General features: G+C 42.3%; 1 non-coding gene across 1 annotated transcript; it reads left to right on the top strand.

Moving 5' to 3' along the window:
* Window positions 1-7,473: 7,473 nt before the first annotated feature.
* Window positions 7,474-14,468, top strand: SHLD1 (shieldin complex subunit 1). The gene is made up of 3 exons (XR_002300529.3): window positions 7,474-7,694; window positions 11,327-11,430; window positions 14,287-14,468. It is a non-coding gene; the product is annotated as a shieldin complex subunit 1 (transcript).
* Window positions 14,469-15,666: the final 1,198 nt, after the last annotated feature.

A 15,666-nucleotide genomic window follows, 5' to 3' on the forward strand; every position in this document is an offset into this window, starting at 1 on the left:
CACAAAGGCAGAAAGACTGGCTCCACCACCTCCCTGCAATATTAACATGCTTTCACCTCTAAGTATGGGGTGATCTCTAAGGTCTGTTTGTAGACCTAGTCCCACACATGCATTTCTACTTGCTTGTTCTGAAAGTCTTAAAGGTCTGTCGACAAAATGTCTGCCACCTACAACCGCATCTACTAGGGAAATGCCACATAGAGTAGGTGAAAGGTCCAGGAGCGCTTGCTCTTAAATTAAAACAAATATTAACGTTTACTACCTGAGTGTGATTTTTAGATGGACTGTTATACATTACTGCTTTGACTTGGTTTTTAGTATTATTTGTGCTTACCACTTCTCAGAGTAGTATTTGTTCCTTTTTAATATTTGTATACCTATTGTTTTTAGCTTTAATATTGTCTTTCGATGATGTAAGCTGCCTTTCCTATACTCATGGTTCATACCTTTAAATATTTTAATTATGTAAACCACCCTTGTATACTCATTGTTTTCAGCTTTAAATATTTTCTTTCAATGAAGTAAGCTGCCTTGGGCCCTTTTTAAGGAGAAAGGTGAGGTAAAATTTTAAATAAATAAATTTCTGATGATCTCACTCATTTTTTCAGTTCCAGTTATTCCACCAGAAGCATGTGTTAGAACAGCAATTCTTCTCCGTCTCCCTGGTCAACTGCATTCTGCACTGACTAGGCCTCATCTTGAGTACTGTGTCCAGTTCTGGATGCCACTTCAAGAAGGATGCTGACAACAAGTTCAAAGGAGGGCAGCAAGGATGATAAGGGGGTGGGAAACCAAGCCCTATGAAGAAAGATTGAAAGAATTGGGCACATTTAGCCTTGAGAAAAGAAGACTGAGGGGAGATATGATAACACTTTTCAGATACTTGAAAGGCTGTCATACAGAGGAGGGGAAGAATCTGTTCTGGATCATCCTGGAGTGCAGGACACACAACAATGGGCTCAAGTTACAGGAAGCCAGATTTTGATTGAATATCAGGAAAAACCTTCTAACTGTTAGGGCAGTAAGACAGTGGAACCAATTATATCAAGAGGTGCTAAGTGCTCCAACACTGGAGGCATTCAAGAGAAACTTAGACAACCACCTGGCAGATATCCTTTGATTTGTATTCCTACATAGAGCAGGGGGTTTGACTCAATGGCTTTGTAGGCTCCTTCCAATTTTATTATTTTAGTGTGTTGTATTGGACAGATTGTTGGATGAGGATCAATGAGATCTGGGTTAAAATCCCTGCTTGACCATGGAATCTCACTGTGAGGTGGTAATAGTAAACCAATCCTTGAACATCTCACATACCTTAAAAATCCAGTGAGGGCTGCTGTAAGTCAGAAGCAACCTGACAGCACATAACAACACCACTACATGTGGTACTTGTAAAATTCACAATGAAACAGAGGTTTTACATATTTATAAAAAATATTAACCTTTAATGGGTAGCTAGAAGTGAATGACAAACCTAGACAGCATCTTAAAAAGCAGAGACATCATCTTGTCGACAGAGGTCCGCATAGTCAAAGCTATGGTTTTTCCAGTAGCGATGTATGGAAGTGACAGCTGGACCATAAAGAGGGCTGACCGCCAAAAAATTTATGCTTTTGAATTGTGGTGCTGGAGGAGATTCTTGAGAGTCCCCTGGACTGCAAGGAGATCAAACATATCCATTCTGAAGGAAATCAACCCTGATTGCTCACTGGATCCTAAAATTGAGGCTCCAATACTTTGGCCATCTCATGAGAAGACTCCCTGGAAAAGACCCTGGTGTTGGGAAAGTGTGAATGCAAGAAGAGAAGGGGACGACAGAGGACGAGATGGCTGGACAGTGTCATCGAAGTTACCAACATGAATTTGACCAAACTCCGGGAGGCAGTGGAAGACAGGAGGGCCTGGCGTGTTCCATGGGGTCACGAAGAGTCGGAAATGACTTAACAACAACAAACTATGGACTTTGCTTGCAATAATGATTACTCATATGCAAGAGTCTGTTAGAAAACACATCTTTGAAAATTAAAAGATTATGGTAAATGCCTCCTTCCGTATGAGCCTACCCAGCAGTTAAGATCTAGCCAGGGGGCCCTTTTGAAAGAGCCGTCCCTTAAGGAGATAAGAGGGATGGCTTGTAGAGAAAGGGCCTTTTCGGCAGCTGCTCCCAGACTATGGAATGCCCTCCCGACTGAGATTCATCTGGTGCTGATGCTGATGACATTTCGGCGCCAGGTCAAAACCTTCCTTTTCCAGAAGGCTTTTAATTGAAATAATATCAGCTGTGGGTCTGATGGCAATTTTTAGAGTATATATTTTTAATTGCATTTTAATTATTTTGCCCTTTTATTTTGCTTTTTTACTGTATTTTAAATGTTGTAGGCTGCCCAGATACCTTCAGGTAGTGTGGGCGGCATATAAGTTAAATAAATAAAAAAACAAACAAACAAACAGATAGTAATAATGTGCCATTGGGTCAATTCTAATTTACGCTGACCCTCGTCAGGGTTGTCCAGGTAAAGAGTACCCAGAAGTGCTTTACCATTCCCTTCTGAGGGCACACTGAGACTGTGCAGCTTGTCCAAGGCTATGTGGGATAGCTCTACTATTGGGAGGCACAGTGGAGAATCGAACTCCCAACTTCTGGTTCTGCAGCCAGATACCTAAATCACTGAGCTTTTCAGGCAGCTCTAATAATGTTAGATGTTCCCCCCAGTCATGGTGTCTACATTCGGATGTAGTGCCAAAGCACAGAATGACTTCCTCTCCTTCCTCCTAAGGTTGCATCTTCCTTTCCCTTCCCTTCCCTTCCTCTTGCATGATTGCAAGGAAGAGAGTGGCAACCCCTATTTCTCTTTTAAATGAAACACGATGTTGCATGTTATGGCTTGATCAAGATCCCCTTCCAAAGCAGGAATTCTTTAAGATTTTAATGAGTAGATGGATCGGTATAGACTCCCAATTCAGTACCATTGAAGACCTGAGTAAACGATAGACAATAGCTATTCTGGCAGTGTGTTTCTCTCGGATCTAAGATAAGAAGACACAGGTCAGGGATAGGCATGTTCAGGGGCTTGTGAGGGTCATATTGCTCCAACCAACAGAGCTACACTACTGCTGATTATGTTGCTACAGAGGAATGGTAAGGCAGTAGCGGCAAACGGCCTTTAAAATAAGCTTTTCTGCTATAGAACAAGGTACAGGGCAAAAGTGGCCCACATGGGACTCACCCTTGGCAAGGGAGGGGGTGTCATATGACACAAGGGGAAGAGTCACATGGCACACACACACACTGTGTCTGTGTGTACCTGATTCTGCTCTTTGTGGGATGTGATAATAGGAGCTGCAACACAGCGCATCAGGACGGTGCCTATTTAAAGGAGGTTCTACTAACCTCAGATCTGTGAAGATATAATTTTAAAACTGTGGAAACACTAATAAAAGCTAAGATGATGACAGGATCACAAACAGTACCTTCTGGCATTCTATGAACGATGTGCACAGCTCAGCACCACTTCTTGCCTTCCACCACTGGAAGAGCTGTAAAAACTGGGTCTGCGTAACTTACCAAATCGTTTCTACTGTAGCAGCTTCACACACGTGCGATGGTGCCGACACCTACCAACTAGAAATATCTGCCCAAGCTTGACTGCAGCTGTTATTCCAAGAAACGGACCTCCTGCTGATTATCCTATCACTTAACTCCATGCCTTTTACACAGGAATGTCTGGTGATTAGATTAGTTGGAATGCAGCTGGTTGGTGAGTTATGACTATTATTCAGAAGTAATCATTCAGGCTGCTCATCGTATGGGAAAAGGAAAAAAAAGTCCCTTTATTGTTCCAAAAAGTCCAATTAGGATGTAATGAGATTAAACCTAGATTTGGTTATAGAAGCCTCTAGACATGGCTTCTGTGTGCGCTGAAGACCAACACAGAGGCACTGTGATGGCTGCCCTTCATTGCAGATGAAAGCAGTTGTTTTCTTGGTGAATTTGGAAGTACGGGGGTGCTCCTTGTGACAATCTCGATAGCCACTCTGTGTAGAACTCACACAGTTTTCTTATCCATGTGTGCTACCACTTAAACAGTATCCTCCCCTCCCCCCCAAAAAAGGTTGAGGTTGCCATTAGAACCTGTGAGCAGGGACATCACAACGCCCTTTTAATGGAGATAAGAACGGAGATAATGGAGATAAGGATGCTTCTGGAGAAACAGCCTTATTTACTCTGGTGACACTGCATCAACTGCGGGCTGACATCTAGTCGACATGGGTATACCGTCTTGTGACTGCTATCTTCAAAAGTAATAAACAGGATTTGTAAACCAAAAGAGGGTTTATTTATAAACACCCAAGCAAAAGAATAAAAAGGTTCAGTTAGCAAATAAAAATAAACTATAAGAACAAAGTTCAAGCTGTCAAGTTCTTTATCATACAGCAATAAGCCTTTATTTTACTACGTTATACAGTAATTTAAACACTTGCAGTTCTTTATATGCGCTTATAGATGGATATAGATTTAACACAAGTTCCAATAAAACCACACACTATCAGTCACAACCTCTTCACAAAAACAGACCACACTCAACTCTAATAGTGTTAAACTTAACTAACACACAACTCTTACTGCAGTGCATTCAACTAAAAACTTCAACTTTCTAACACGCACTCACCTCTCCCATCTATATAAAATAGAACCTCTCCAGATAGGAAACATTCTTCCACACTATCCAGCTATTTTTACTGTAATTCCTGGGACACATCCAGTTTACAACTGTCAATCAAACCAGTTATTTACTATGCATGCTACTACAAACCTATACTATATGTATCTACTGTACACAGTAAAATTGCCACACACCTTGTCTCTTAAGTCCAAACAAGTACGCTGCTGGGTTGGTGCATATGAACAATGAAAGAGTGGGTCTTCTGAAAAGCTAATTCAAAACCAAAACACTCTCAAACACTTTCTTCTACATCAGGGATAGCTTGCAACAACACAGGACAAAAGAACCAAATGTATGTCCTTGAAGAGGGATGTCATTTAAGGAGAATGTGGCCTAAGGACAACAATCCAAAACAGGTCACTTGTAGAAAATTAGGAGAGGCCAAGATGCTCAATCCCACCTAGCAATCTATCTGCTTATTACCATCATTGCTTATTATTGTCTCATTTATTACTAATTATTTCTGCCTCACCTTTCCCCAGTATAGAGATCAAAAAGGGGCTAATAGGGACCCAGAGAGGACATGCTGCTGTACTTATTTAGACTATTCTTATCCTGCTTTCAGTCTAAATATCTACATAGCGTCTTGAAAAATAAACAAAATAAGCTTAGAGTGCGACTTTACAGTATGCATGTTTACTCAGACATTGCATGCAATTATGTGGAGTTTATTCCCGTACCTCTAGGATCCTAAATGTATTTTGTACAACTGCCAACCTTGGGATGTCTCTAAGCCAGCTAATACAGTATCTTGCTTTTATATATGAGTGATACTGCTTTGACTACAGAGGCAACAGTGCACACTCCTTGGTACTGGGCATAGAGGGAATGATGATAAACATTTGAAGAATAAAGCAAAGCAATTCAAAGTAGAGCACAGACTCAAACGAACAGCAGTGAGCTGGGGGAGAAGCACATAAATGCCAGTAATGGTCAGTCAGGTTGCCTGTGGGAGAGAATCCCACCAACCAGTTTATCATTGCAGATGAAGTTCTGTGCCCATTCTAGCCAATCTGGACTCCAATAGTAATGGCTCATTCTCGCTACTATTTCCTGGGCTTGAGATGGATTATGTAATAAAGGGGAAAAAGACAAAAGTACAGCAACACCTCCCCCCCCCCCAAATTCATTGCCCCCTTTATAGAGATTAAGAGTAGCCCTGCATCATGCCATCTGAAATTGGATGATCTGGAAAATGTCTTTTCAGCAAACCATAAAGGATTGAGTTTTAACGTCCTCTGCTGAAGGCAGAACACTACTTCCCTAGAACTGCTTTTCTTAAAATATAGAGATCTTGGAAGCATACCAGAACCCATTGCCCTGGCTGTCTGTTCCATGTTTTATTATTTTTCTGATAAAGCCTTAAATGATTCAGGGCTTGCCTTCTCTAGCGGTCCATTCAATCCTTAAGATCCTCTGGAGAAGCTCACCTGATGGTCCCACATGCCCCATTTTACAGGTCCACTTTATAATTTTCTAGAGCAAGGCCTTCAGTGCTGTAGCACCCATGATATAAAATGTATTACCCTCACAAACCGCATGGGCACCACAACATTGAGTTTTGGGTACATGTTTAAACGTGCTTACAGATGCAGGCCTTCCAGGAAACTCCAATGAGCAAAATGATCTACTACATACGTTATTGTATTTAATGTCTGTATTGTGTACAGTATTTGTGTATTGTATGTATCGATTAGTTGTTCTATGTAAGCGCAGTGGTGTAAACTGGAGTGAACTGCTGCTAGTGGTTACATATCATGCTGCACCAGGGTGAGGAAGACAAGGAAAGCCTCTATAAACAAACAAAAAATGCCCACCCCACCAAACACAAATGCCCGTTTAATAAAGGTCATTCTTGCTTAGGAGATTCAAACCAAGTTTTGCTGAAGAGCAAAACCACAATGAACACAGAATTTACTTTCAAATACGCAGGCTAATTTCGTACTGCAAGACCTCATTGCTTAAAACATCTAATCAAATATTTTGGAGCTCCACGATTCTCCCCTGTGCCCATTTTCAAAATCACCAAATGCTTGGCGGTGGGGAGGAGAGGGTTCGCAAGCCGCAGCCAAATTCTTCTAACGGCCAAAATCCTGGATAGAGATGTAAAATACCCATTTTATCCCCCCCCCCGAAAAACTGAATTTTTCAGAAATGTTACATCTCTAGTCCTATTTCACATCCCCTGAGAAAACTTATCAACATCTGTCAATTGATTGTTTCCCCCCCCCTGGAAAAAAAATGGAAATATTTGGTCTCTAGCTCCGGATGACTTCACGCTGTCCGGCCAAGAGGATTCGTTATCGGCCGAGCCAGAGGCTTCCCGAGGAACTTGGAAGGAAGGAAAGAAGGAAGGCGGCTCTGCAAAGGACACGCATTGGCTGCAGCAGCCCGCCGTTCCCGGGCTGCTCGGCTGCTCGCGTGCCCTGGCTTTGCGCCTCCGGGAGGGAGAGCCGCGGCGGGCGCGAGGGGAGCGACCGGGGCTGGCGCGAGGATGGCGCGCGGAGGAGGCCCCACCCCGAGTGAGTCGCGCGCGCTTCTCAGGGGCAGACCAGTCTCGCGCCGATCCTCTTTTGTAGCTGGCCTAAGAACCCAAGGATAGGGTAGGCGGAGAGACTCCCTCCTTAGGACGCGATTGTGTCGTCACAATAGGGCGACGTGGCTTACCTGAAATACGTCAGGGATTTCTCTGTAGGGGTGGTGGTGGTGGCCTGTAGTCACGTGCGAGTGGCAGAGACTCGTCTTGTTTCCATGCAACACTCACCCCCCCCCCCGGGAGGGACGGATTTTCCTTCCAAGGGCCGTGTCACTTGAGATGTGATGGTGAAATATAAAGTGTGAAATCCGACGGGCGTCTGTGTGCTGCCCTGCAGTGTTGCAGCCAACAACGGTGATTGAATATTAGTGGTTTTTCCTCCCCCGACAAATATTGGTACCTCTTAAGGTTTTAATCAGATGATCGGAAGCAGGGTAGGTTTGCCTCTGTTGAAGGGTGATGGGGATTGATTGGCTTAAATCGAGATAACGGTTCTCTTTGGAGGCGAGAAGGGGTTTCGGCCTAAATCGCAGACCAGTCAGCTGGTTAGACCAAGTGTGGGATCCTGCCTCCAGTTATAGGTAACCATCTTTTGAAAATTATGTTGATACCACAGAAAAGGTCCAGCGTGTAGCAACAAAGTCAGGATAAAGACTGTGTGATGGCCCTGTTCATATTCAAAAATAGTAATTCTGTTTGTTCCAGAGCAAAAGGGAAAGCAGTATTGTGACAGTTTTGAAAACTAACATACCTGTTTGGCAGGCTTCTTCTTCTGGTTTGTATTTTCAATATTATGAAGTGGCTTAATAAAAACCACTTCAGGATATCAGCAGATTGACCACTTCCTCTGCTCCTCAGCAGAAGGGCAGGGGAAGTGAAAATAATTTTTAGGGCAAGTTGAGAAACTGTCTGCCACTGAATTTGTGGATTTGACTGTGGGCAGTTTCTCCTTAGTGCTTGGGTGGCATACTAGATGGGGCGGAAGCAACTGGGTGGCCAAGGAGCCAAAGAGCAAGCAGGCTTCAGCAGGACAATTGCGCTGTTAAATATCTTCCACCTTGTATCATCGGACAGCTGATACAAGGAAGCCACCCTTGAGCGAATTATGGCCCACATTTCTTGGAAGTGGAAACTTATAGACCCAAAAACAAAGACCTGAGACATTACTTTTAAATAATGGTTTATTCCAGCACCTGAGAGTCTTCAAATACTGAATGCTTCTTAATTTAGTGCTTTCTCCTTACTGGTACAGAGACATTCCATACTAGGCCCAAAGGTATTTCACCCCCCTGGATAGTGATGGGTTTGGCTGTGGGCAATTTCTTGACCAGTCCTTGACAAGGCAAAGAAATTTCAAAGAATGTTTTAATAAGTGATGTGGCACATCAGCAGTGGTCCACTATAGTCTAAACATTAGGCTTATGTGGGGTAGCCCAAAGAACCATGCCTTGCAGGAAGTCCTAGAGCAGTTTCCTTTTTATACAAGAAGTAGACCTGAGAGAGCCTGGAAGATAGGACCTGTTCCAGCAGAGTGAAATACAGTATAGGTGTCTGTTAGTAAGAATGCCCGTTATTCCACCAGAGAAATTCTTGGAGAATCCTTTGGAGTTGCAGTCCAGAAACCCCAAATGGCCTATCCTTAGCATGTGTTTTTGGTCTCTTAAGCAAGCAACAAAGATGTCTGTTCCAGGGTCTGGGAAGGATGCTGAATTCTGATCTGTCATCCTAATCATTGTGTGCTGTTACTGTACTAATCAGTACTTTCATTTCTGCAAAAATGTATGATACAGTAGCATTTGACATGTTTAAATCTGAATCTTCACTGGAGAGCTAATCCCCTCCACTCTGTACAAGCACAATTTGTCATCTCCAAGTGCCTGTTAGTAACATTTATGTTTTGTAGCTGTGATGTCACAGATACATAGGGACAAGAAGAAGTAGTAATAGCAGTTTGGGACGTTTCATCTGCTCTATCTTGATCTAACTAACCATTCAGAATGGACTTGTGTCCTGTTAAATAACAACAATAAAATATTAACTTCCTGTTGTAACAGAGTCATATAATAATATTATGGGTTTTCATATTATGGATTTTAAAAACAGGTTATATGTAAATGTGTAAAATTTTTTGATCATTTATTAGAGTTTGGAAAAGTTACGTTTTAGATGTTAACTTCCATAACTCTTCAGATAACATGGTCCCTTGCAAGGTTCCCTCTAAGGTGTGCGCCTGCAGCTCTGCCCCCTCAGCACGGGGGCTTTTCCTCTGTGCACCCACAGTGATGGTTTTCAGCATTCCGGTTACAATGGAACCCTGCGTGAGGGGCAGAAAATTAGAGGGAATGTTGGCCCCTTGCCATTCTTGCTGTGGGATTCTGGAAGTCATCATTTGAAAAGGTAACTTTTTCAAGGTGAAGTTTTAGCAGCTGATCTGGCCTGTGGCACACTGAGCTTCCGTGAGTCTGTCTGACTTGGTTGCAGTTTGGAAGGCCACTTTAGTGGACTGTGTTACATACAGCACTGATGTTACCTGTCTGTCATGGGTTTGGAGGGAAAGTTCCATCCTATGGGGAGTGGAAGGCGGGACATCAGGAGGAGGGGCTGTACTGTATATATATGTGGACCTTGTGTGAAGAAGGAAAGCTGAAGGAGGAGAGCTGAGAGAAGAAGCTGGAGTGGGAGTCTGTGTGTCAGACAGGGTACTACTGTGTGTCAGTCAGTACCAACCTGATAGGTTCAGGTGTCTGTATGGGTAGCCAGAACTGATAGGTTCAGGGTCTGTGCTTTATTTAAAGGTGTTCTGTGTGAACCAAACTGGTGTATGTATGATTGAGACTAAGCCACGTTACTGTATCTTATTCACTTGATCATTTTATTTTCCCTGTGTGTAATTTAAATAAACCTTATTCTTTTATTTGTTGAAAATCCATCCCTGGTCTGTGTGACTTCTTATAGGGAATGGTTGGTGGCAGCTTAGTGAAACTGTGGCATATCCCAGTAGGTCTGGGGTTGTCACAGACTGTTTGTCTTCTTTACACTTTCTTGTTTAAATTATCCCTGATTCATCCTGGGAGATTATGATCTTCTGGTGTCCTAGATTTGGTAAACAGTTAATGCACATGTTGATTTCAAGTGTGCACCTGCTTTGGAAAGATTGCATCCTGTCTAAGTCATCATGATGTGAAACGTTTTACTCAATTTGTTTACTTCATTCCAAAGAGCATGACCAGATTTCTTAGAAAGGGATTTGTCTGACAGGTGGCATTGAAGCATGTGGCTAGCTGGTTCTCCTTTGGCAGTTGCCCAGAAGGGATCCTGAAATTTCACAAGAGTCTTTGCAACTTTGGTGCAAATGAAACAAGAACCTTTTCAAAAATGTCAACACCTGTTTAGATTGCCATTAAATCAGCTGTTTTATTCACCCAGGATCAGCTTTATGACCATTTTCCATCCACACTAGTTTTGTTTCTCCTGATTCAAAGTCCACTTAACTTTGAACAGATAGAAGTGGTTTTGCATCAGTAGAAAAGACAAGTGAATGAGAGGTGCACAGTCAGTTGTTGATGGCTATTATTTCAGTGCTTTTATTGGTATAATCAGTAAAGTGTTGTTTAGCTGAAGTGAGGCAAAGTACACCTGTACTTAAGCAGAAGGTTTGAAGTATGGCTGGAGTTTAAGATTAAGAAACAGGATTTGTCTCATACTCCTTTAAATATGTCCTGGACAGAGATATTATAACTTATGAAGCAACATTTATTAGTTGGCATCATTGCTTTATCAAGCCCAGCACTATCTGCTCTTTGATGATAGCAGTCCTCAGCTGGCTAGAAAATAACAGGAGCTGTTGTGCCCAAGAAATAGCTTGCTCATGCGCTGTACTTGAGACCCATTTGGAAAAAAAAAACCTTGGTAATTGAGCCTGGGACTTTTACTACCTCCTCGAGTATGAGCTCTGTACTGAGCAAAGGCCCCCTCCCAGTTGCTCCTCTTAAGAGAACAACATGCTCTCCTCTCCCCCACCCATGGATATACTTATGAGAATTTTAACCTTCCCTCTGTTCTCTAGGTCATCAGTAAGCTGATCTCGCTCTGATCAGAAAGCTGATATTGGGGAATTAACGAGCCAGTGCAATACGACAAAGGGCAAGTTCAGCAGCATTTTCTGAAAAGGTTGGTTCAGAAAAGGCATAATGCAACGAAATACAATGGGTGATTTAAAAAGTTTATGACTCTTTATTCATAGCAAAGTGTTGCACAACTTTAAATTGTGGATCTATATAACACATAGATAAACATTAAGAATAATGTTACTTCAGTAGTGTTATTTCAGCCATTTTCTTTTGTACGTGCGGTGGGGCATACATTGCATGCATATAAATGTTGCAGTTTCTCCACAGTCACAGAAAATTTGTCATCCATCCATAGTTGATGACTAAGAACGGGGTCTTAATGGACAGTATTGAGACTGCTTCTCAGATTTGCACATGAATGCAATCCATTAAGTTTGTACAAAGTTAATACTTTTTTCCTTCCTAAGCTAATTACATATACAGTGGTGTCTCGCTTAACGTTTGCTTCGTTTAACGTTTTTTTCGCTTAACGTTTATTTTTTCAGAGGCAGATTGTGCTTCGTATAACGTTTTTCCCTATGGGCGATTTTCGCATAGCGTTTTTGGGACCATGCTTCGCTTAACGTTTTTGGTTTTAGGTCCCCTGCTTCGCTTAACGTTTTTTTTGTTTTCAATTTAAAAAGTGTCTTAGAAGGGTCCAAAACGGTTCTAAATGCTTGGATTCGTTAGAGGACCCCTTAAGTCATGTGCAAACCTGATTTCGCTTTGATCTGACGTTTCGTTAATTTTTTGTGAATTTTTGTTTTTTGGCCCATAGGAACCAATGGACCTGTCAAAATCTGACAGCTCCATGCTTTCCTATGGGGGAGAAAACAATTTACAAAAAATTAACGAAAGTTCAGATCAAAGCCAAATCAGGTTTGCACACAACTTAGGGGGTCCTCTAACGAACCCAAGAATTTAGAACAGTTGCTGAGTCTTCATTAATTTTTTGTGAATTTTTTCTTCCCCCATAGGAAATAATGGAGCTGTCAGATTTTGACAGCTGTCAAAAGTTGGGGGAAAAAAATTCACCATTAATTAACGAAAAGTCAGATCAAAGCCAAATTAACTTTTGCATCCGTTTTAGAGGGTGCAGAAGCTAATCCAAGCATTTAAAACCATTTTTGACCCTTTTATGACACACTTAATTTTGCAAAAATTGACTTTGCAAAGCCATTGAAACCTATTGAGTCAGCTACAATACATTCCAATGGAGGATACATTGTATCATTTAACGATGTTTCCTATGGGTTTTTTCGCTTAAGGACGGCAATCCGTGCCTATTGGAACGGATTAACCGGTTTCCAATGCATCTCTATGGGAAATGGTGTTTCGCATAAAGTTTTTTTCGCATAAGGTTTTTTTTTTTGGAACCAATTAAAAACGTTATGCGAGGCACCACTGTATAATTATTTTTGTTGCATGTGAGCAGCATTGTGGCCATAAAAGTACACTCCATTGCAGTCTTCTCTGTGACTTGGCTGCATGTTGTTGGCATTTGTCTACCCCTTGATTGTCTCTGTTTCTGATCTTTGGGAGAGGGGATAACCTGAAGGGGGTCATCTGAATGAGTGGGGCTACAGTCCACAAGAACTTATTCCAAATAAAACTTATTAGTTGTGAAGGTGCCACTGAACACTCTTGGTTCTGCCACAAAAGACTACAAATATCTATCTCTTTGAAATTTCTTTTTCTAGTTTCTCGTGTAGCCAAAACAGCACCAGTTATGCACAAAAAGGAGAGGTAACACCCCAAAAACTTTTCAGTGAGGATGGAATGTGCTCAGTGGCCATGGAATGGTGACTGATTGGGAACATGGCATAAAATGAGGGGGGAGGAGGAATGGAATGCACCGTTTTGTTGGAAGTCTGCTTGTTTCTGTATAATGTCTGATACCAGAGTCACTTAAAGAAGTGTATAATCTGAGAATATATTCAGGATGCAGTTGCTTTCAGACCAGCAATTCCCACACTTCTAAAGTAGGCCTGCCAAGTGACATCAGATGGGCATTTAAGTCCGCTGTTTGGACTTCTGTGGGAAGTAGCTTCCTAGTGATCACACAACATAATCACGGGAGTGAACCAAGTAATCCCCGGAGCGTTTCTACCTACACCTTTCTGAACCCTTTGTTTCCAGAGAAATGGAAAGCGTCTTCCTGGAAGCCCTCTCCCTCCCTTTTATCTTAAAAGTCTGGTCAAGCGTCTGGCTGCACCTAAATTTGTCTTTCCATTTGTCTTTTGTTTTTGTTTTTTAAGTGATGCAGCACATATTTGCTGCCCAATACACACTTCGTTTCCCCCTCCCCCTTCCTCTGTGACTCCATGGAACCTAGGAAGTAATTAATTTGCTAATATCATGAAGTGGCTGTCTTCTTAAGCCACTGCATGATATTGGCAAACTGACAGTAAGCTGCTGCTGACCAAATTGGGTCACTTGAGGTCTCTGTGCCATTTGGACGCAAGGATCTCACCAAATGGTATACTGGGCCTCCTATTTAGCCTGCTCCAGTCCACTCCAGTTGTCAGGTAAGCCTATTGTTTTTGTCTGCCAGTCAGAACCCACCGCCCCATTCATGCAGGCCACTCTCACTGTTGAAACAGATCCCATGAAAAAGGAAGATGTGTATGTAGATAGTAGAAATCCACTCCACCAGCTGAGAAAGCAAGAAGGCCAAAATTCTCCAAAGCAATTCAGTTCATGCAGCATGCCTTCAAATGCACTTGACTCCATGGTAGAGTCTGACATCTTAAGAAAAAAAGCTTGTAGTTCAGTGACACTGCTAAATTTGTCTGTTGCTTTTTGAATGATTATACTTTTGTTTTGAAAGTACTGTATATTGGCTGCCTTAAGCCCTTTAGAGATTAATCGAGTTAGAAATTGCAGGGAAATAAATGCCCATTTCTCTTTGCTTCAGTGTTGCTATGGAAGGAAGTGGAACAGCATCAAGCCACCAATCTGAAGAAAGCAGTTTGCTGGACATACCATGTCTGCTAAATGCAGAAAGTTTTGGCTTGAACTTGAACCCAGGGATGGATGATGAAGCTCTTAGTTCTGCCGATGCATTTGTTTCACCAGCATCCACAGCAGGCAACACAGGTAAAACATTCCCAATATAACATATTGGTCTCATTTCCAGTGCTTTCTTCTTCTGGTTAGGCAGGCAGTGGAAATGGCATTCCTGTCTGGAATGCCAGACAGAATGTTCTAATATAACAAGGGTTTTGAGTGCCACATCTCTGCCCAAACACGATTATATATATCTTTAAATGGGCTGACAGAGCTTTTTAGTCCAAATGCAGAATTACAGGACTGGCTGGAGTGATGTAATCTTCTATAAAAGCCTGTGTCATTTTGACTTGGCTTTGTTGAGTCATTATTTCTCTGATTCACAGTCTGCAATAGTGACTTTTGATCTCTATGTTTGTTTTCTCTGATTTAAATTGCACTCTCTGGTTGGGTAGAGTGGCTGTCTCTGTGTGCCTTTTCATATCTTGCACTTTCCCCTTGAAGTGTCAGCTTAATATATTTGCTTGCTTGTTTAAAATAAAAATAAAGCCTTTCACCTTGAAAAAGCAAATGCCACTCTGAGAAATGGAAAACACAAAAATGAAAAACACAAGTAGTACTAAAAATGCAGTCAAAGCGGCAATGCATAACAATCTAAACATTGCACAACAGGTAGCTGGTTACTGAGGAAAGGCGTGCCTGAAGAAAAAGGTCTTTGCCTGCTTGCGGAAGGACAGCAAAGATGGGGCCAGCTTGGCCTCCAATGGGAGTGAGTTCTACAGTCTGGGCACAGCAACAGGTGTGTCCCTGTCAGACACCCCTGTGAAGGTGGTGAGACCAAGAGAAAGGCCTCCCTGATGATCTTAACACCTGAGCCAGCTCATAATGGGAGATATGGTCTTTGAGATAGCTTGGACCCAGGGCCATTTAGGGCTCTATAGGTTAACACCAGCACTTTGAATTGTGCCCAGAAATTGATCAGCAGCCAGTGAAGCTGCTGTAACAGGGTGGTGGTGGTTATGTGATCCCTGTAACCAACCCCAGTCACCAATCTGGCTGCTGCATTTTGGACTTGGTGAAGTTTCTCAACACTTTACATCGGCAGCCCCATATAGAGCATGTTACAGTAATCCATCCAGGAAGTAACTAGGGTGTGTGTCCCAGTGGGCAGATCAGGTCTCTTAAGTAATTAACACAGCTAGTGCACTAGTTTTAATTGTGCAAATGCATTCCTGGCCACCGCCAAGACCTGGGTATCCAGACTGTGGGACTAGGACTCAGGAGATCT

Source organism: Pogona vitticeps, chromosome 1 (assembly GCF_051106095.1).
Source record: "Pogona vitticeps strain Pit_001003342236 chromosome 1, PviZW2.1, whole genome shotgun sequence".
NCBI lineage: Eukaryota > Metazoa > Chordata > Lepidosauria > Squamata > Agamidae > Pogona > Pogona vitticeps.